This window comes from Protopterus annectens, chromosome 3.part0 (assembly GCF_019279795.1).
Source record: "Protopterus annectens isolate FY-2018-M chromosome 3.part0, PAN1.0, whole genome shotgun sequence".
Lineage (NCBI taxonomy): Eukaryota > Metazoa > Chordata > Ceratodontiformes > Protopteridae > Protopterus > Protopterus annectens.
Genome location: NC_056731.1, coordinates 769,036,322 through 769,059,035, shown reverse-complemented (window position 1 = coordinate 769,059,035; position 22,714 = coordinate 769,036,322). Strand labels below are relative to the sequence as shown.

General features: G+C 46.1%; 1 protein-coding gene across 1 annotated transcript in view; it reads right to left on the bottom strand.

The window, feature by feature from the left end:
- TGFBR1 (transforming growth factor beta receptor 1) overlaps positions 1–22,714 on the bottom strand; it is an 845,154-nt gene that overhangs the window by 110,465 nt on the left and 711,975 nt on the right. The gene's annotated exons all lie outside the window — the stretch shown is intronic.

The window sequence follows — 22,714 nt, the reverse complement described above, 5'->3', positions numbered from 1 at the left end:
GTAAACTTCCAGGCCTTCAGCTTAATCTCTGTTGAACTTCAAGCCTTCTCTGACCACAGCTTGCACCATATTCTTGCACTCACTGGTTTTTGCTGTGGGCCATCTGATTCCATGACACCATCAAAAGTCATCTTCAAATGCTTCAAAAAGAAGGAAACTGTAGGCTTTGGTTACGCTAATCCAAAAATCTCTTACCTTTCCTTGGTGTCTGATATTGCTTTCATCTCCTACTTCAGTGTTTTTTGATTACTTAGAGTTTCACCGAATGATGCAATACCTGGATAATATCCAAGTGACACAAATTTTCTCAATTCTCTGAATCATAGTCTAATGGAGAACAGAACTGTGTAGTATTGGCTAATCTTTCCTCTTCCTTGGGAGGCATACAACTCTCTCCCTCAGTAGGCTGGAAGAGGAAGGCAGTGAAGGGTCTTCTAAAATGACATCTGTCACAATTCTTCATCCAATTTCTTATACTCCTGAACAGTCAGATCAGACTGGGATGGCTGGGAAGATAACACTGATGCAGGACTGAGTTCAAGCACATGGTGCTCTGAATAAATGGATCTATAAGGCATACAGTACTCCGCATCAAGAACTTTCTTAAATGATTTACTGCAGTTTACAGGTCTGTCTAACCTAAACTCAGACAGCTCTAAAATTAGTGGGCCTGCACCTTTTTACCAGATTGTACAACCAGCTCAAAATGCAGGTCCAATGCCCTTGCACAGAACTTCATGACTACTAACATTGTGCTCAACACAAGACTGCTAGCATGTCTGCTTCCAACAGGGGCTGAAGAACAACTCACTGGCGGTGGAGACCTTGGACATATCGGATGTACTGAAAGCAACATTCTTCTCTCTACCATCCTCATTGAGGATCCTCTTTTTGTCTGCCTTCTTATGCAGCAGATATTCCTGAGGACAATGATGGCTGTTCAGAAGCTTAAATTATGGCTTCCAGTTTTTCTGACTTAGCCACAGGTAACATGGTCTCCCTACTTATTAAGGTTTTTCTAATATAGTGCCTGCAATCATAAGAGGCTTTTTGGGTTTGCACAAAGCATGCCCGGATGTACAATTTCCCTGTAAATTTTACCAGCAAAGCAAAAACTGCACATTTGAACAAAATTGAAACAAATAAGAAAACCTCCCCAACAAAGCACTTACCTTTTCAAAGGATCTTAAAATTCAGAACTCTGGGGGTTGGACAGGCAAACTTTCTAAGATGAGCAAGCACATATAACAAAGAAATATGAATGACATAGACCTGCCTCCCTTTCATTTCATAAGCAAGTCTTTACTTTCATACTGGGGTGAAGCTGGTATCATCTGACATCTGAAAACCTCTGGAAGTTGGTCTAGTCAGGTGGATGTCCACCTGTACCAAATTCATGCATATCGAGAGTTTTACTTCAGCAGAAATGTACGTGAAAAACATCTGAATTTAAAGGAACTGACCAGCAATTTACTCCAATGTACCTGCCTTCTATAACAACATAGGAATACTACACTAAGTTTTATTTTTTCATTTAGTACATATTGCAGGTTTCTTTGTAATTACATATGATTTGTTTTAATGATATCAGTGCAGTCGTATGATCGAACCTGCACACATTCAGACTGACATACTGTCAAACTCAAAGTGCTTTCTCAAGTTCCACATTCATGTTATTTTAGCACAAGTGTGTCTTTACCAATGCCTGTGCAGTCATGTAGTCAGCTGACCATGATCACACTGTCAAAACACATTTTCAAGGCCATGTAACACAATTATCAATGCCATTATCAGCACAATAACTAGAGTGACTATGCACCTCTTTCCCTCCCCTTTGCTACAAATTACTCTAGTTCACACTTAAGGCAGGAATAAACAAGATGCAATATTTATATGCATGTCATTGTTATAAGCTTCATGTAAATCAACACTTAAATCTGTTGGGTGATTCACTGAAGTTCAGCTGGGTTCAAACACAGTATCTGTGACAGTTACTGGAACAAAGCTTAGAGCTTCTATAGTTCTACATTACTTTGCAGAGTTAAATTATTTATTCTAATGCACTGTCAGTAGAAAAAGCCACTAAAAAAAGTCAATATTTTCATACATATTGGCTGTCCACCCCATTCAGTCGCCAGTTAAGAATTCCTGCTGGCTATATTTACTAAACGTCTTATGGCTACTGATTTAAGTAATAACTACCATGATAAAACTAAGCCAAATATATTCACTGCCAATATTTCAGTACCAATTACCATGAAGCACATTTGAAAACATTTATTTATGCATCAGTTTACATATTTAAAGTATTTTAAGATGATGTTGAGACTTATATCGGTCAATGTATTTGCATACCTAATTTTAACTATTTGAAGCAGATTTTGGAATGTCATACCTGACAAAACTCCAAACTAATATAATGCATCTGAACCTGTGTACATCCACAAGTCAGTAAGATGTATACAACACATGCTGTCAAAAGAACATTCAAGAAATCTACATTTCAGCAAACTTAATTAACATGCTTTTATTGTACTTCTTACAGTTAACAGTTCCAACTGGATGTAGGACTTACTAGAAAAATATATTCTAGAAATCTCTTCTGTCAGTGCTTAACTTAAATCAACCTAATAGTTCTGCCAATATGTAGCAGCATCAGTATGTATTAATAGAGGATCCTAAGCATGTACTATCTGCAGAATCAGTACAGGGTTTAAAAAGGGACACTGATTTTCTATCTATTAAAGACTGGCATTCCATTTTTCATGAGATGAAATTCCAGTAATTATACCCATCAAGTATAATTTCTGGTTAAATACAATGACTCTCATAACTGTAGTTCATATAAGCAAAATTATAATACAATCTAACCACAGAAAAAGCAAAACAAGTAGTTTTCCAAATAGCAAACATAAGAAGAAATGTGTTCTTGCCTAAAAATCCCAGATTTCATAAATCATGCATTTCTCTGTTAATTCCAAATTCCAGAATTCTGTGATATTTTCCCAAAACAAAAAGGAAACTGTGTCCTTGGGCATGACAGTAGGACTTCTAACTGTATAAATATGTGTTTTAAATGAAAACACTAAAAGCAGCCACCTTGCCATTTTCTAAAGAACACATGATTACATAAAACAGTAAAGGAAGAAGGTCACATTGCTTTTCATTCAGGAATTGTCTGCTAGAACTGTGCAGAAAAGTAAACTTGAGCCTAGAACTATGCAGAAAAGTAAACTCAAGCCTACATGTGAACAGCTTTCTTATCACTAAAAGGTCATATGGTCTCACTTTTTAGGCCTTAAAGTGGAAGCACACGAAACTACACACTCGAAGAATCAGATGACCAACATATGGGCACTCTAGAGCTCCAGCCAGTGATCAGGGGTCCAAAATACCATAATGTTAATATATACTTTTTTGTTTTAGAGTAAATTACAAACAGATCACTGCAGTGCAGACTGCCTGTATGACTGACTTTCATGTTCAGATACAACAATCCGTGGCAAATGACACCTTCAGCTACAGGACAGATGCACACTTAGGCAATGAACAATCTGAGTGGTCACATGCAGATACCCAAACAGTAGTAAACTGATGTCAGAGTACAGTCAGCTAACTTCAAGTCGTCGACTATCAAAAACACCTGCAGGCTAGTGCCAGATGATCAGAAACACAGGTGACAGCAGCCCTATTTATGGCGGCTAGTCATAACATCAGAGGTACACCTGGATAAGTGTACTGTAAGTTGAATCCACACTGGCTGAATCATGTGCAAAATTATTCTGAGGGCATGTGCAAAATTATTCTGAGGGCAGAGTCAGACTGCCAGCAGTGACCAAACAAGCTGCCTCTCCAGCCCAGAACCCAAAATAAGACCCAGTAGTTTAGAAGGAAAAAGTACAGTTGTGTAAAATCTTACCATAAACAGTAAATGTCCTCTTCACTGTTGCAGTATTCATGGAAAAAGAGATGTCCAAGTCCTGGGCAGCCTGTTGCTCAGCCAGTATTGAAAAGCTTGAAAAGGATCTTGTTTGTGCCATATGTCCTAAATATGCTCCTCCCACAGAATGTAGGCATAAAAGGGATGTACAGGCACCACTACCCAGAACTGAACTGCCCCAGAATAGAACAATTGTCATAGGACAATGGCGTCTACGCACATCCAGAAGGGAAAAAGGCAGAACAGAGAAGAGGGTGCTGGAGAGAGGGAGCGAATACTGCAACAGTGAAGACGAAAAGAAGTTATGTACTCACCATAACGTTCCATCTGAGTAGGTAACTTCATTTGTCTGCAACCTGTGGGTATCGGATCCGAGCTGGCAGCTTTAGAGCTCCTAGCTCCTCCCCTACCCATAATCCCCTGCTACACATCCCCCATCCTCAGATCGAGTTTGTCTATAAAGACTCCACAAGACCCTCGAAAGAGGCCAGTAACCTACTGCCTAACAGAATGAGCAATCCTATCCCATGGTTAAGAAGCACGAAACTGGTTAGGGGGAATGGAGGGGGGGGGGGGGGTCGGTTGCAGACAAATGAAGTTACCTACTCTAATGGAACGTTATGGTGAGTACATAACTTCTTTATCTGAAGCAGTTAACTTCATTTGGTCTGCAACCTGTGGGACAGTCCCCAGCTACCTAGAAACCATGGGCGGCCCTCAAGGAAGAATATTCCGGAGCACAGTGGAGCCAAAGGAAGCCCTACTCCTGGATATCATATCCAATTTATAATGGGAAATGAATGTATGAGAGGAGGACCAAGTAGCTGCTGAACATATGTCTATAGGGACTCTAGACCAGAACGCTGCAGAGGTAAGCTATGGATCGGGTTGAATGAGCATGGATTCCCAAAGGTACCGGTTTGTTTGAAGCTAAATAGGCCTGAATGATGCATTGTGAAATCCAGTTGGCTAATGTAACTTTGGTAATAGGTTTACCTAAAGATGACTTGGCAAAGGACACAAACAACTGATCAGATTTGCGGTTGGTTGCTGTCCTGTGCAAATAAAAATGCAGTTGTCTATGTACATCCAATTTGTGTAATGTGTATTCCCCTTTGTTCTGGAAATTGGGGAAAAACACTGGCAAATTAATAGACTGATTAATACTCGACTCAGAGGTTACTTTAGGGTGGAAGGAAGGATTAGTCCCGAGAGAAACTCTGTCCTTATGAAATATTAGGTAAGGGGGTTTCATACAGAGGGCTTGAAGCTCAGACACTCTCCTGGCTGAAGTTATTGCAATCAGGAAGGCTGTTTTCCAAGATAAAAATTTCAACTGAGCAGAAGCAGCCGGTTCGAAAGGAGGGCCCGTCAAAGCCTGTAGGACCAATGTTAAGTCCCATGGTGGGACCGCAGACTTAACTGGTGGTTTTAACAGAAAGGCGCCTTTTAAAAAATTTTGCAAATCCTAGTGGAAGCCAGTGATCCTACATCCTCCCCAACATGAAAATGAGAGATGGCTGCAAACTGTACTTTAACCATAGATGCACTGGCTCCCTGATGAAAGATATGGGACAGAAAATCAAGAATCGTTGGAATAGGGACAGTAAAGGGGTCTAAGACCCTGTCTTTGGCCCAGATGGAAAAACGTTTCCATTTACTACTGTAGATTTTTCTGGTAGATGGTTTGTGTGCTGCTACCAGAATAGCTTTCACTGGTGACGAGATACCGGGAGTCCTTGCTATCAGCGGAACTAGATCAACCAAGCCATAAGTTTGAGGTCGCCCAGGTTTGGGGGTTGCAATCCCGCAGGATGAGAAATTGGATCCGGAATGGGATCTAAGATCCAAGGAGGAACTACACTGTGAGACCGCAGGTAATGGAACCAGATCTGGCGAGGCCAGAATGGGGCTATGAGGATCATCTTGTTCCCCAACCGATGGGCTTTCTGCAGGAACTTCGTCGTGAGTGGAAAGCGGGGGATAAGAATAAAGGAGACCCGGGGGCCAAGCATGAACCAGAGCGTCTCTGGGGCTCTCCCCTTTTGGGGGAATTAGAGCGAAAAATTTGCTGCACTTTGTGTTTGACGGAGAAGCAAAAAGATCGCAGCTAGGTAGACCCCATTTGAGGAAGATTTGTTTCGCTACCAACGGGTTTAGAGACCACTCTCGTATGGTGTGAGGATCAAGCGACTTAGCTTGTCCGCTAGGATGTTGGTCCGGCCCGGAATGTGCACTGCTACCAGAAAGCGGTTGGTGGAGATTGCCCATTCCCAAACTCTCACAGCCTCTTGGCAAAGGGGATAATATCAGGTTCCTCCCTGTTTGTTGATGTACCAGACTACAGCCATGTTGTCTGTCTGAATTGCAATAGTTCCCGGAGGAAGAAGGTCTTGTAGGGCTTGCAACACCAGAAGCACCGCCCTCATCTCCACAACACTGATATGCAGAACGGTCTATGAGGGAGTCCACGTGCCTTGGATGGTTCTGCCCATAGCATGCCCCCCCACCCGAGGCGAGAAGCGTCCGTGGTCAACGTGGCTTGGGGCTGAGGCATGACAAACTGTCTCCCCTCTCACAGCTCCTGGGAGTGAAGCCACCAGAGAAGGGAGTCCTTGCAAACCCTGCTCAAGGGAATCGGGGTGTTCAAGGGGTGCAGTAAAAGTGACCATTGGACCTGAAGAGTCCACTGAAGAATTCTCATGTGCAGTCACGCAAAGGGCGACAGACCGATGGCTACCTCCATGGAGCCCAAAGCTCTCAGGACTAATTTCGCAGGTGGGGCTGGGGAATTTGGAGAATTGCCAAAACATGAAGAGACAAGCTGTGCAACCTGTCTGTTATTAGAAAGGCCTTGGAGTGGCGTGTATCTATCTTGGCTCCTATAAATTCCAGAACCTGCACAGGATGAAGGAACAATTTTTGAAGGTTTACAGTAATACCCAGATGCTGAGTAAGAGCTAGGGTATAATCCCTGACAGAGCAGAGCTGATGCCTGGTGGAGGCGGTCAGGAGCCAGTCGTCCAGGTACGGAAAGACCCGAATGCCCTGAAGTCTCAGGTGGGCTGCGACCACTGCCATGACCTTGGTGAACACCCTGGGGGCTGAGGTGAGGCCGAACGGAAGAGCCCTGAACTGATAGTGACTGGCTCCCAGCCGAAAGTGGAGGAACCTCCTGGATCGTCTGTCCATTAGAATGTGGTAGTACGCATCCTTGAGGTCTATGGAGCACATCCAGTCATTCTCCCATAGGAAGGGGAGAATAGATTGCAGAGTGAACATCCAGAATTTCTCTTTGGGAATGAACAGGTTTAGAGATGAGAGGTCTAGGATAGGCCTCATGTCCCCCCCGTCTTTTCTGGCACTAAAAAGAACCTGGAGTAATTTCCCAATCCGGACTGGCCTGGGAGGACGTGCTAGATGGCTCTTTTTTCTAATAGCTTAAAAATTTCTGAAGCTGCCGCCTACCTTTGATCTGGTGGGACATCAGGGAGGCGTTTCATAGGGGGGGGGGGAGACTCAGAAAGGGAATGGAATAACCTCTGGATATAATTCGGAGCACCCACCGATCTGTAGTAATGGATTCCCAAGTTTGGAGGTGCTTGGACAGACGCCCCCGACTGCCTCCAGAGAGGGACAGTCGGGTAAGCCCTCAGGGCTGTTGTGCGGGCCTCTCAGAGAAAGGTTCTCGAGACCCGAGATTCCTCGGCCTCCCTCTGCCTCTGGGCCGGCGTCCACCTTGTCCTCCTCTGCCTCTGAAGGACGAGGGGTCCGAAGCGGGACAGGACTGCTGTGATTTCCGGAACCACATCTTCTTCTGTCCCCTCTGTTTCCTCGAGAAGGACCGTTGGGGATTGGAGAAGCGGATCCAGACGGCAGACAGCGTCTTCCCATCTTTCTCGCTTTGGACCAGCATGTCGTGGACGGTCTTGCCAAAGAGCATAAAACCGTCAAAGGGCGCGTTCACGAAGGACACCTTGAAGGGTTCCGCAAAATCGCAAAGGCGGAGCCAGGCATGGCGCCGCAGAGCGATGCCTGCTCCGCTGGCTCTAGCCGCTCCCTCTGTGGCATGGGAGAGTAGACACATAGATGTGTTAGTAATAGATTTCAGAGTGGCCATGCGAGCCAAGAAGGTGCGTTTGTCCTCGGCTGCCATGGACTGGTGGGGGTGGGGGGGTGGGCTCCAGCGTATTCCTTAATCAAGTCTCGGAGTCTGATGACGTGTACCATATAGTTCAGCGCCCTTACAGAGAAGGTAGCTGAAGGAAACATCCGCTTTCAATGTGGTCCAACGTCAGAGATTCCTTATCTGGAGGGTGGACCAAGGAACTCTCCTGTGCTAGCTCCTTCTTGGTGGCAGCCGCCACCATCATGGCATCCACTGGAGAACCTTTAGACCATGCCAGCCTATCAGAAGGGGGACTAAGTATCTTGTCTGGTCTTCTGGGAATTGGATCCACGGTGTCCGTCTCCTTCCAAGCCCTGGTGGTAATTAAGTCCACCAGGGGGTCAGCCGGGGGTGACACCCAAGAAGTAAACGGGCCTGCATCAAACGCCTCCAGGAACACAGACTTTCCAAGGAAGGTTTTTGGGCAGACCACCCTCCTTTGATTCGCAACATCTCCATGATGTATCCAAAGGAGACATCCTCAGGGGGTGACCTTGGGGAACCTTCCCCTTCCTCCAAGTCTGTGTCCTCTGTGAGGGACTCTGGGGAGTCCAGGTGACTCCTTTTGCACTTCCGTTTGTGAGGAACCTCCTCGGTGGGGCTATCCGAGGAGGGCTCACCCACGGGGTCTTGTTCCTCTAAGGGAACCAACTGGAGAGCAGATGCAGGCTGTCCCTGTGGCCGGATGACTGTGGACAGGCCCAAATGCGCAGGGGTGACGGATGGATCCGCAGCCCGGACGGGGGATCTGGAAGTCCGACAGCACCCTCTCCACCACATCAAATGCCGAGGGCGAACCACTCTCCCCAGGCTCCGAGAGCAGCCCCCTCGGCTCCGATGCAGGGATCGGCGTCGGTGCCGAAGTGGTCGGACCAGAGAGTGAAGTGTGCTCCGACCTAAATGGCGCAGAAGACACAGTTCCCCCCACGGATCCGACGCTCGGCACTCGGCCCCGAGAGCTAGGATCCGATACGCTCGAGGGCATAGTTGGCAAAGTAATCAAGACTGTCGGCGCAGACGGTTCCCCGGGTCCGAAACGGCACGGATCCGAAGACCCCGAAACCCTAAACCGGGTCAGAGAAGGAGCGATCGGGGTAAAGAAAGGGGCCGAGCCCCCCCCCCCCCCCCCCCCCCGGCGGGGCAGAGGCTGGAGCACCCCCATCTGCATTTGAGCCTGCAGGAAACGACGCATCATCCGGTCCAAATCAGCGTTGGTCAAGCTTCTGCTGGATCTGGAGGAGGTCGTATAAGCGGGCCTGGAGGGCCGCTTGAGGACCTCGAGGGAGACCGGTACTCCTCCTCCGGCTCCGGGGAAAAGCAAGGAGAACGGAGCCGAGAGTGAGGAGAACCAGAGGCCCTCTTAGCGGGACTAGCTACCTTTGCTGGCGGGGCTGAGGAGTGAGACTCAATCCGCCTTTTATGCCTGTGCCGGTCCTCATCTCTCCTTTTTTCTTTTGAAGAGGAAGAAGAGTCCCCCTCACCCTGAGAAGCAGAGGGAGTTTGAGTCCCCAACAAGGGAGGGGGATTGGAAGGCATGAGAGCCGCAGCCACGACCGGTGCCTTAGAGGGAGAAGAGGAAGAAGAATCTGGGGGCAACAATCCCGCCAGGATTAGCTTGTTCCTCCTATCCCTGATAGCCCGGGGGTTGAAAGCCGCACAAACCTGGCAGTTGGTGGATAAATGGGCCACCCCCAAGCAAATAACGCACTGAGTGTGGCCATCGGCTGGGGACAGCTTATGACCACACTCAGTGCATTTAGAAAAAATGGCTTTAGGCCCTTCAGCCATCACACCACACAATCGCGCACTAGGGGGAGGGAATTGAACTAAATCTGAAGTAAAATTACCACAACAAAAATACGCTAAATATATTAGTCGATAAAGGGGGCTAAACAATACACACACACACACCAAAGAAAATTAAAAAAAAAAGATTTTTAAAGGTTTTTTTAAAACTGGAAAACTCTCACCCACGCCTAAGAGCTCGTCTCTAGAAGCTGCTATAAGCCGCGGCAAACTAGATCTGGGGATGGGGGATGTGTAGCAGGGGATTATGGGTAGAGGAGGAGCTAGGAGCTCAGATCTTTTAGCTAGGTAAAGCTGCCGGCTCGGATCCGAGGACGGATCACATAACTTCATTTGCTCTGCAACCTGTGGGTAACTACTTCAGATCGTTTGTTATGGTAAGATTTTACACAACTGTCCTATGTCCTTCTAGGTCACTGTTGCAGTATTCTTGAAAGAAGGGAGAGTAAAAAACAGCTCAAAAAACAGAATGGGAGGTGGAAGGCTGAGAAGAGCTCTCAACAAACCCATATAAAATTATTTCAGTAAAACCTGCTCTGGGCCTAGAAACAAAATCCAACTTATAATGCTTAGAAAATGTATGCACTGAAGACCAAGTAGCAGATTAAAAGGATGAAATTAGTGCCCAACCCCTTGAAGGCACCAGAAGAGGCAAAGTACAGTTTTGTACCTACCATAAATGTAGATGTTAGAGTGCTAATACAGCTGCAGTCATAACAGATGGGTTCTCCTGCCGTCAGGCGGGTCCTCGGTCGGCCGAATTCCAAAGTCTAGGTCTGGCGTCGGTTGCCGTCGCCTCTTCCCTGACGTCAGTGTGACAGGGGTATAAAAGAACCAGCCGACGCCATTTTCTTCAGTTTTTCTTGCCCCAGATGTCAGGTGCCCCCAGAAAGAAGGCAATACGTAAAATTATGTAATAATGCAATGCAATATAATCAAAGACCAGTAGTTGCAAGCAAATACACCATAAAAGAAGACCCCTAGAGGGGAAGGAGGGAGGGAAACCTGGACTGCAGCTGTATTAGCACTCGAACATCTACATTTATGGTAGGTACAAAACTGTACTATGTTCATCGTGCATACAGCTGCAGTCATAACAGATGTGTAGAATCCCAAAGCTAAGAAAGGGGTGGTAGGCACTAGGTGGAGCTAGGAGGAGCCAAAATGCCCTGCAAGACTGCAGTGGCAAAGCCTGCTCTAGATTTGGAGTATAATGGTAGGTTGTAGTGCTTGGAGAAGGTATGCACAGAAAGTACAGTTTTGTACCTACCATAAATGTAGATGTTCGAGGGCTATTACAGCTGCAGTAATTACATATGGGTTTTCAGCCGGCAGGCGGTCCCTCGGTCGGCCGAATTCCAAAGTCTTGGTCCGGCGTCGGTTGTTGTCGCGTACTCTTCTTACGTCAGGAAGGCTAGAGTATAAAAGACACAGCCGACGCCATCTTCTTCAGTCTTTCTTGCCCCAGATGTCAGGTGCCCCCAAAAGGAAGGCAATACATAAATTAGTGTAATACACAAAAGTAAGCAAATAAAACATAGTAGGATAACCCAGTCAGCAGGTATGAATAGTTATTCAAACCCCAAGGTCTTACCAAGAGGGGAAGGAGGGTGGAAACCTGTACTGCAGCTGTAATAGCCCTCGAACATCTACATTTATGGTAGGTACAAAACTGTACTATGTTCATCGTGCATTACAGCTGCAGTAATTACATATGGGTAGAATCCCAAAGCTATGTATAGGGTGGTAGGTATTATACGGAACTGGGTTGAGCTAGAATGCCCTGCAAAACTGCAGTGGCAAAGCCTGCTCTAGTTCTGGAGTATAAAGGCAGATGGTAATGCTTTGTGAAGGTATGTACAGAACTCCAAGTGGCTGCCTCCAAGATATCTTTAGTAGGCACTCCTCTGAGGAAGGCTGTAGAGGTGGCTGTGGCCCTAGTGGAGTGTGATCTGATACCAGTAGGTACGAGCTTTCCATGATAGGAATAACAAAAGCGTATGCAGTGACCAATCCACTTGGAAATGGTCTGTTTAGTTACAGGTTTCCCTTGACCCCCCACAGCATAGGAAACTAGGAGTTTATCTGATTTTTTGAATGACTTGGTTCTGTCCAAGTAGTAACGTAGCTGCCTATGGATATCTAAAGAATGAAGCAGCCTCTCCCCTTTGTTTTGAGGATTAGAGTAGAAGGTAGGAAGGTGGATGGCCTGGTTTAGGGCTACCCTAGATACTACTTTAGGCATAAAGGAGGGGTTAGTACGCAGGGAAACCCTGTCCTGATGGAATATGAGGAATGGCTGCACCGCCATGAGGGCCTGTAACTCAGATACCCTACGAGCTGAAGTGATGGCCAGGAGAAAAGCTGTTTTCCAGGACAAATATTGTAATTCTGCTGAAGCAGCTGGTTCAAAGGGAGGCAATGTCAATTTTTCCAGTACATAGTTAACGTCCCAAGTTGGTACTGGTTGTTTCCTTGGAGGCCTTATGTTCTTAGCCCCTCTGAGGAACTGTCGCAGTAGTGGGTGTGAGAATAAAAAAGGATCCATATTGAATTCTGCAGATATTGCTGAAGCATGTATCTTGATTGAGGAAAAGGAAAGTCCCTTGCTCAAAAGTTCAGTTAGGTACTGTAAAATCTGAGGCAGGTTTAATTTTCTAGGATCCTGTCCTCGTTCTTCATTCCAACAGCAAAACCGCTTCCATTTTGTGGAGTAAGCTTTTCTTGTAGATGGTCTTCTAGCCTCCAAAATGACATCCTGCACTTCTTTGGAGAGTAGTGCCTGATGTGAAGTTAAGGAATTTTCCATGCAGCTAGACTGAGAGTTTTCAGCTGACTGTGAAGAGTTTTGAAATTGTTCTGGCCAGCAGTAGAGGTGTTAGAGGCAGGGGCCACGGAGGAGTGTGTGTTAGGCTCCTCAATAGTGGATACCAATGTTGTCTCGGCCAATCTGGAGCAATCAGTATCATCCTTGGCTTGTCTGTTCTTGCTTTCAAAAGCACCTTGGGCAGCAGAGGTAGTGGTGGGAATGCATAAACTGACCAAGTTGTCCATGTGAATGAAAGGGCGTCCACTTTCCAAGCCTTTGGGTGGAAGGTCCTTGAGCAAAACTTTTTTAATTGATGATTTTTGTGGGAGGCAAAAAGGTCTATGTCTGGCCTTCCCCACGCTTGAACAATCTCTGTGAATACGTGTGGATGTAGCTTCCATTCGTGAGGGTCTGTCATATGCCTGCTCAGAGTGTCTGCCAGTGTGTTTTCCATTCCTGGTAGGTACTGAGCCTGGAGTTCTATTTGTCTTTCCAGAGCTAGATTCCAAAGAGTCATGGTTAATCTGCACAAGGGGTATGAATGAGTCCCTCCTTGTTTGTTTATGTACCACATTACTGTGGTGTTGTCTGTTCTTATGAGCAGCTGTCCTGGATGCAGGAATTCTCTGAACGCTGAAATTGCATTTATTACTGCCAGCATTTCTTTTTGATTGATGTGAAGGTGCTTTTCTGTTTTGTGCCATCTGCCCTGAATGCACCTGTCCTTCATGTGCGCCCCCCAGGCGTAATCTGAAGCGCCTGTGGTTATGACTTGTGTAGCTTGAGGCTTGCAGAATGGGAGGCCTTTGTTTACTTGGCATGCTTGGGCCCACCATATGAATTCCTCTTGTAGACAGGGAATTATTGGAATCTCCACTTCTAAGCTGTGACTGTGTTGAGACCATAGATTTTTTAGGTACCATTGAAGTTTCCTCATGTGCAGCTTTGCACATGGGATTAGAAGAATGCAAGATGCCATGAATCCCAGAGCCTGCAGGATTTTCCTTGCAGTAAGCCTGGTACTTTGTGCAAGCATTTTGAAGTAATGAGATAGTTGCCCTTGTTTTTCTGTTGTTAGGTAAGCCATCTGGGTGTTTGTGTCCAAGTTGGCACCCAGGAAGGTAATTTTCTGAGAGGGTGTTAGTTTTGATTTCTCCTTGTTGATGGTGTATCCCAGAGAAAGCAGTAAGCGTGTCACATATGCCAGATGTTTGAGAAGTACGAGTTTGCTGTCCGCTTGGATCAGGCAGTCGTCCAGATAAGGGTAAATTTGTATCCCTTGAAGTCTGCAGTATGCAATCACTGATGCCAGGCACTTGGTGAATACTCTGGGCGCAGTAGATAAGCCAAAGGGCAATGCAGAGAATTGATAGTGATTTGAACCTGCAAGAAATCTGAGGTATCTTCTGCAACTTTGTCTGATTGGGACATGCAGGTATGCCTCCTTGAGGTCCAATGTTACCAGCCAAAATCCCTTGCCCAGCATGGGAAGGAGTTGCTGTAATGTGAGCATCTTGAATTTTGGCACTAGAAGAAATGTGTTGAGAATGGATAAGTCCAGAATGGGTCTCCAGTCGCTTCCTTTTCTTGGCACCAGAAAAAGCCTTGAATAAAAACCTTGTGCTTGTTGGTGCGTAGGTACCTTTTGTATAGCCCTCATGTTTAGGAGCTTTGCGATTTGTAGTTGTGCCTCTACCCTTTGATTTTGTGGTAGGTTTGGCATGCCTCTCATTTTTGGAAAAGTGTGGAAATGAAATTTGTAGCCTCTGTTTATTATGTCCAGAATCCATTTGTCTGTTGTGACAATATGCCAATTGTTTGCAAATAGTGTCAGTTTTCCTCCCAAAGGTGCTGCCAGTTGAATTCTGCTTGGCATGGAAATGAGGGAGTCATTGAGTTTGCTTTCTGTACTGCTGTGCACTGTCGTCACCACTTCTTGGTGTTGGTGATTGCCATTGTCTGCCTCTGTAGGATCCTTGGGGTTGACCTCTGCCCCTTCCGCATCTGTATCTGCCCCTTTGGGCTTTGTCAGTGGTTGGAAAGGACCAGTTTTTTGACGGCCAATTCCTGCTGAACCTTGGTGGCTGAACCTGTAAGAAAGCTTTGACAGTTTGCATAGATTTTGCCTTTTCTTCCATTTTACGTAAAATATCCTCAGCATTACCACCAAAAAGAACATCCTTATGTAACGGTGCATCTAGAATTTTTGCTTTCACCTGATCTGGAAGATTTTGTTCCCTTAGCCATGCATGCCTGCGAATGACTGCTCCAGTGGCGGCTGATCTGCTGGAGGCCTCTAGTGCATCATAACCACATTGTAAGGTGTGCTTGCCCACTTGCTCAGCACTATGCATCATATCCTGCAACTCTTTTAAATCTGGTTGTTCAGGTTGTGACATTTTTGTTTTTAATTGTGATAACAGAAATTGCTGATATTTAATCATATGAAACTGGCAGTTTAAGGCCCTCATGGCAAGGGTGGCCGAGGTGTAAACCTTCTTACCCCACCTTTCTAGTGATCTAGATTCCCTTTCCGTAGGTAGTGGATTCTTGGCCGTGGAAGCCTTAATTCCTTTAGGGCCTTGAGAAATAGTTTCAGGGTCTGCATTATGGCCTTTATAGAGGAACTGATGAGAATTAGGAACTCTGTAATACCTATCCGGCTTAACTGGTGCAGGAGGCAGAGAATCAGGATTTAAACAGGCCTCCGAGTATACATCATCCAAAACCTCCAAAACAGGAGGAATAGCCAGAGGTCTATGTTGAGGTAACCGGAGGAATTCCCTAAGTCTTTTCTTGGAGTCTGAAAAGTCTTGGCCTTCCCAATGGAAGTGCTCTCTCAAGGAGTGTAAAGTTTCCCCAAAGGAAAAATCCTCAGGGGGGGATACAGAAGGAATGGATTGCTCTGCATCCGAATCCTCAAAAGGTGAATAAGACTGTTCTTCAGCATCAGAATGTTCTGATAAAATGGATTCTTGGTCAGAAGGAGGAGAATCCTCCTCTACTCTGGGTCTCTTGTCCGGAGGGGCCTGTGAGCCTCTGATAAGAGTGATCAGGTCTTCAGCCATTTTAAGCATGTGCTTCTTAGGCGTGGGCCCAGGTCTTGGGCCTTGTGAGGCAGGCCTAGAAATATGCTTGGCTGATTTGGCTTTTGTAAAGGCCTTGATGGAGAAGGAAGATGAAGGCCTAAATAACACCATGGGTGGATGTAGATCTATCCACATTGGTGGGTTCGACATGAACAGGGGCTTCGGTAGTAGTTTGGGAAAGGACCGAAGAACCAGCGGTCTCAGGTACAGAAGACCCCGCCGAGGGAGTGTCGTCGGTAGTCAGGGACTGCAAAGGCGTCTCACTGAGAACCGGCCCACGTGGAGCTTGTTTCGGCGTGGTGTCGGTGGAGACCGCAGTTTTCGACTGACGGTCCTTTTCTTTGCGTTTTCTGGACATAGCGGTAGTCGGAGTATCCGACGACATTTTATAATTAAACGCTTTGCCAAAATAGTGTTGGGCGAACTCCGCCCGACGCTTGATAGTGCGTTTATTGAAGGTAGCACAAAAGCGGCAGCCCGAGACGTCGTGGTCTGGGCCCAAACAAGGTATGCAAAGGGAATGGAAATCCTTATGCGGTATTTGCTTCCCACAAGAAATACAATTATTAACTTTTTCTGACATCGGTCTGAGGCAAGAAAAGGTTCCCCCAACGGGGTACTTAGCTTTAATGAAGACTTCGGTTCCGAAATTCTTTCGTAATTCAGGAGCTGGCCGACCGGCACTTGCGAACTGCTTCTGCTTCGGGCACCGCGCGGCAAAAAAGACTGAAGAAGATGGCGTCGGCTGTGTCTTTTATACTCTAGCCTTCCTGACGTAAGAAGAGTACGCGACAACAACCGACGCCGGACCAAGACTTTGGAATTCGGCCGACCGAGGGACCGCCTGCCAGCTGAAAACCCATATGTAATTACTGCAGCTGTAATGCACGATGAACATCTCCAAGTGGCTGCTTCTAAAATATCCTTGGTAGGAACTCCTCTGAGGAAGGCTGCAGAGGTGGCTGTGGCCCTGGTCGAATGAGTTCTAATGCCTGTAGGTACAGTTTTGCCATGAAAGGAATAGCAAAAGCGTATGCAGTGGGCTATCCATTTTGAGATTGTCTGTTTGGATATTGACTTTCCTTGAGCTCCTACCGCATAGGCCACAAAAAGCTTTTCTGATTTTCTGAAAGGCTTTGTTCTGTCCAAATAATAACGCAGTTGTCTGTGGATGTCCAAGGAATGCAGTAATCTCTCCCCTTTGTTTTGAGGATTAGGATAAAAGTAGGTAAATGTATGGCCTGATTTAAAGCTACCCTGGATACCACTTTAGGCATAAAGGACGGGTTGGTACGTAATGAAACTCTGTCCTGATGGAAGATGATAAAAGGCTGGACAGCCATAACAGCCTGTAGTTCTGAAACTCTACGAGCTGAAGTGATAGCCAGAAGGAAAGCTGTTTTCCAGGACAAATATTGTAAATCTGATGAGGCAGCTGGCTCAAAAGGAGGCAAAGTCAGTTTTTCCAGAATGAAATTAAGATCCCAAGCAGGTATTGGTTGTTTTCTTGGAGGTCTTACATTCTTAGCCCCTCTGAGGAACTGTCTTAATAGAGGGTGAGAGAATAAAGGTGGATCAGTGTTGTATTCTGCAGAAATGGCTGAGGCATGGATTTTGATGGAGGAGAACGAAAGTCCACTGCTTAGCAGTTCAGCCAAATATTGTAGTATTTGAGGTAAATTCAGTTTTCCAGGATTCTGGCCCTTTTTCTCATTCCAAACACAAAAACGTTTCCATTTTGCAGAGTACGCTTTTCTAGTTGATGGCCTTCTGGCCTCCAAAATGACATCCTGCACCTCCTTGGAGAGCAGGGCCTGCTGCGATGCTAAGGAATCTTCCATGCGGCTAGATTGAGTGTTTTCAGCTGACTGTGAAGAGTTTTGAAGCTGTGCTGAGTCAGAAGAAGAGGCATTAGAGGCAGGGTCCATGGTGGGGAATGCGTCAGGCAGGGTCCATGGTGGGGAATGCGTCAGGCTCCTCAGGAGTGGGGACCAGTGTTGCTTTGGCCAGTCCGGAGCAATGAGTATCATCTTTGGTCTGTCTGCTCTGGTCTTCAATAGGACTTTGGGCAGCAGAGGAAGAGGTGGGAAGGCATAAACTTTCATTGATGTCCAACTGTAAGAGAGAGCGTCCACTCTCCAGGCCTTTGGATGGAAGATCCTTGAGCAGAATTTTGTCAATTGATGATTTTTGTGGGAGGCAAAGAGATCTATGTCTGGCCTTCCCCATTCTTGGATTATTTCTGTAAAAACTTTTGGATGCAACTTCCATTCGTGAGGATCTGTCATATTCCTGCTTAGGTTGTCTGCCAGCGTGTTTTCCTTGCCTGGCAAGTACTGTGCTTGTAGTTCCATTTGTAAGTCCATGGCCATGTTCCAAAGTGACATGGCCAGTCTGCATAGGAGATAAGAATGTGTTCCTCCCTGCTTGTTTATGTACCACATAACTGTGGTGTTGTCTGTTCTTATCAATAGCTGGCCTGGTTGTAGAAGGTCCTTGAAAGCTATAATAGCATTTATCACTGCTAGCATTTCTTTTTGATTGATGTGAAGGTGCTTTTCTTTTTGGGTCCATTTGCCCTGAATGCACCAGTCTGTCATGTGCGCCCCCCAGGCGTAGTCCGAGGTGTCTGTTGTGATGACTTGATTTGCTTGAGGCTTGCTGAATGGAAGACCTGTGTTTGTTTGGCATGCTTGAGCCCACCACAGAAATTCCTTTTGCAGACATGGAATTAGTGGTACTATTGTTTCCAAGCTGTGGCTGTGTTGAGACCATATGTTTTTTAGGTACCATTGTAGTTTTCTCATATGCAGCTTTGCACATGGGATTAGTAAGATGCAAGATGCCATGAATCCCAGAGCCTGCAGGATTTTCCTTGCAGTCAGCCTGGTGCAATTTGCCAGTGTTCTGAAATATTGAATTAGTTGCCCCTGCTTCTCTGGCGTGAGGTAGGCCATCTGGGTGTTTGTGTCCAAATTGATTTCTCTTTGTTGACTGTGTATCCTAGAGAGTTTAATAACATTATTACATAAGCCAGATGTTTCAGAAGAATGTGCTTGCTGTCCGCTTGGATCAGGCAGTCGTCCAAATAAGGGTATATTTGTATCCCTTGAAGTCTGCAGTAGGCAATTACTGATGCCAAGCATTTTGTGAATACTCTGGGCGCAGTAGATAAACCAAAGGGCAATGCAGAGAATTGATAATGGATTGAACCTGCAAGAAATCTGAGGTATCTTCTGCAACTTTGTCTGATTGGACCTCAAGGAGGCATACCTGCATGTCCCAATGTTACTAGCCAAGATACCTTGCCCAGCATGGGAAGAAGTTGCTGTAGAGTGAGCATCTTGAATTTTGGTACGAGTAGGAATGTGTTTAGGATGGAAAGATCCAAAATAGGTCTCCAATCTTTTCCCTTCCTTGGCACCAGAAATAGCCTGGAATAAAAACCTTGACCTTGTTCGTGTGTAGGTACCTCTTGAATAGCTTTCATGTTTATAAGACCTGAAATTTGCTTTTGTGCCTCTCCCCTTTGATTGTGTGGCAGGTTTGGCATGCCTTTCATTTTTGGAAGGGTATGGAAATGGAATTTGTAGCCTCTGTTTATAATGTTCAGGATCCATTTGTCCTTTGTGACAATATGCCAATTTTTTGAGAATAATGCCAGCTTTCCTCCTAAGGGGGCTGCCATTTGAGACCTGGTTGGCATGCAAAGGGGAAAGTCATTGGTTTTGCTTTCTGAAAGATTGCGAGTTGTCCTCACCGCCTCTGTGTAGGGGCTTGCCATTGTCTGCCTCTGTACGAGCCTTGTGTTTGCCCTCTGCCCCTCGGGCGCCTGTATCTGCCTCTTTGGGGTCTGTCTGTGGCAGGAAAGGACCAGTTTTTGGAAGGCCAATTTCTACTAAAACGTGGGGGTTGAACCTGCAGAAATTCTTTCACAGTTTGCATTGATTTAGACTTTTCCTCCATTTTCCGTAATACTTCCTCAGCATTTGCCCCAAATAGTACATCCTTTTGCAGAGGGGCGTCTAGTAATTTAGCTTTGACATGATCAGGCAAGGCTTCTTCCTTGAGCCAGGCATGCCTACGTATGACTGAGCCTGTAACAGCAGCTCTACATGATGCCTCTAGAGCATCAAAACCACATTTTAAGGTATGTTTACCCACTTGTTCTGCACTATGCATCAGATCCTGCAACTCCTTCATGTCTGGTTGTTCAGGTTGTGACATTTTACTTTTCAATTGAGATAACAAACTGTTTGTTGGCATTTTAGCATATGAAACTCACAGTTTAAGGCCCTCATGGATAAGGTAGCTGAGGTATATACCTTTTTTCCCCACCTTTCTAAGGATCTGGAATCTCTCTCGGAAGGCAATGGGTTTTTGGCAATGGAGGCCTTAACTCCCTTGGGCCCCTGTGAGATGGTTTCTAGGTCAGCAGCATGGCTTTTCTATAGAAATTGGTGAGAGTCAGGAACCCTGTAGTACCTGTCAGGCTTAACTGGAGCTGGAGGAAGAGAGTCCGGGTTAAGGCAGGCCTCCGAGTAATCATCATCTAGGATGTCCAGGACAGGAGGTATAGCCAGAGGCCTGTGCTGGGGTAACAAAAGAAATTCCCTGAGCCTTTTCTTGGAATCTGAATAATCCTGGCCTTCTCAGTGAAAGTGTTCCCTTAAGGTATGCAGAGTTTCACCAAATGAGTAATCCTCAGGGGGGATACAGAAGGAATAGATTCCTCTGCATCAGAGTCTTCAAAAGGGGAGTAAGACTGTTCCTGATAATCAGAGTGCTCTGAAATAATGGAGCCCTGATCAGAGGCAGGGGAATCTTCCTCCACTCTGAGTCTTTGTCCGGAGGTGGCTGAGAACCTCTGATTAGAGTAATTAAATCCTCAGCCATTTTAAGCATCTGTTTCTTAGGCATGGGGCCTGGAGATGGGCCCTGTGTAGCTGGTCTCTTAGGGTGCATGGTAGCTTTAGACTTGGTGAAAGCCTTGATGGAGAAAGAAGAGGAAGGTCTGAAAACACCTTGAGTGGAGGTGGACCTATCCACATTCTGTGTTTCAACGCCAAGCGTGGCTTCGGTATCTGTAGTCAGGGTGTGGGCCGAGGAGCCTGCGACCTCTGGTACAGGAGACACCGCCAAAGATGTGTAGTCGGTAATCAGGGGCTGCGTAGGCGCCTCGCTGAGAAACGGACCACGTGTAGTCGGCTTTGGCGTGGTGTAGGTAGAGGCCGCGGACCTCTAGTGTCGGTCCTTGTCTTTGCGTTTTTTTAGACAAAACCGGAGTCGGAGTATCCGATGACATAGTATAGTTAAATGCTTTCCCAAAATAATGCTGGGCGAACTCCGCCCGACGCTTAATAGTGCGTTTGTTGAAAGTAGCACAAAAACGACAGACCGAGACGTCGTGGTCTGGGCCTAAACAAGGTATACAGAGGGAATGGAAATCCTTATGCGGTATTTGCTTCCCACAAGAAATACAATTATTAACTTTGTCTGACATCGGTCTGAGGCAAGAAAAAGTTTCCCCAACGGGGTACTTAGCTTTTAAGACTACTTCGGTTCCAAATTTTTTGTAATCTCAGGAGCTGGCCGACCGGCACTTGCGAACTGCTTCTGCTTCGGGCACCGCGCAGCAAGAAAGACTGAAGAAAATGGCGTCGGCTGGTTCTTTTATACCCCTGTCACACTGACGTCAGGGAAGAGGCAACGACAACCGACGCCGGACCTAGACTTTGGAATTCGGCCGACCGAGAACCCGCCTGACGGCAGGAGAACCCATCTGTTATGACTGCAGCTGTATGCACGATGAACATCTGCCCTAGTAGAATGAGTTCCAACTGAAACGGAGACTTGCCATGAAAACAACAAAAACAGATTGCCTCAGATATCCAAGAAGAGATGGTTTGCTTAGAAACAGCGAAACCCAAAGACCTGGGATGACAGAAAACAAAAATCTGATCGGACTTGCGAACAGTCCTAGTTTTATCCAAATAGTACCTGAACTGTCTGTGCAAATCCAAGGTATGCAGGACCCTCTAAGTAGCATACTGAGGAAAAGGGAAAAAAAAAGAAGGGAGTTGTACAGATTGACTTGAGGACAGCACATTTACCATCTTGGGCATAAAAGGATTAGTGTGAAGGGACAACCTGCCCTTGTGAAAAAACAAAAACAAAACAGGAGGAATGGCCATAAGAGCCTGGAGCTCAAATATCCTCCAGGCAGAAGCAAGAGTCTGCAACAAAACAGTCTTCAAAGTACAATGTTGCAAAGAAGCAGAAATAAAATTAAAGGTCCCAAGGAAGAGCAATAGGTTTTCTTTGAGGCTTAATATGCAGGACACCTTTAAGAAATTATTTGACCTCAAAGCAACAAGTCAAAGGAGGAGGCAAGGGCAAACGAGCAGAAATGGCTGACAATGATTCTTCACAGAAGAATAGGCCAAGCCAGAGTGCAGCAACATGCACAAATGAAAGAGGACAAGCCGGACCCCTACTGAAAAAAAGGGTCCTGGTTATGAGCATGGCACCAGACCGAAAATCTCTTCCATTTGGACATACCAGATTTTCTGGTTGAGGGTTTTCTTGCCTCCTGTAAAATCCTGAGCACATCCTCAGAAAATAGGTGCTGGAAAGGGATCAAAACCCTATCACTCACAATGTCAGTTGCAGAGTGGACACGTGGGGATGGATAAGAGACCCCTTGTCCTGTGTGAGGAGATCCAACTGGTGATGTAACTTGTGATTACCCCTGGCAAAATGCATTAAGAGGGTGAGCCAGTGATGTCACAGCCAAAATGGAGTCAGTAGCCAGATTTTTGGGGAGTACACCTGAATCTTCTGCAGGACTCCTGCAAGTAGAGGAAGAGGAGGGAAAGCATAAAGAAACCTCCCCTTCCATG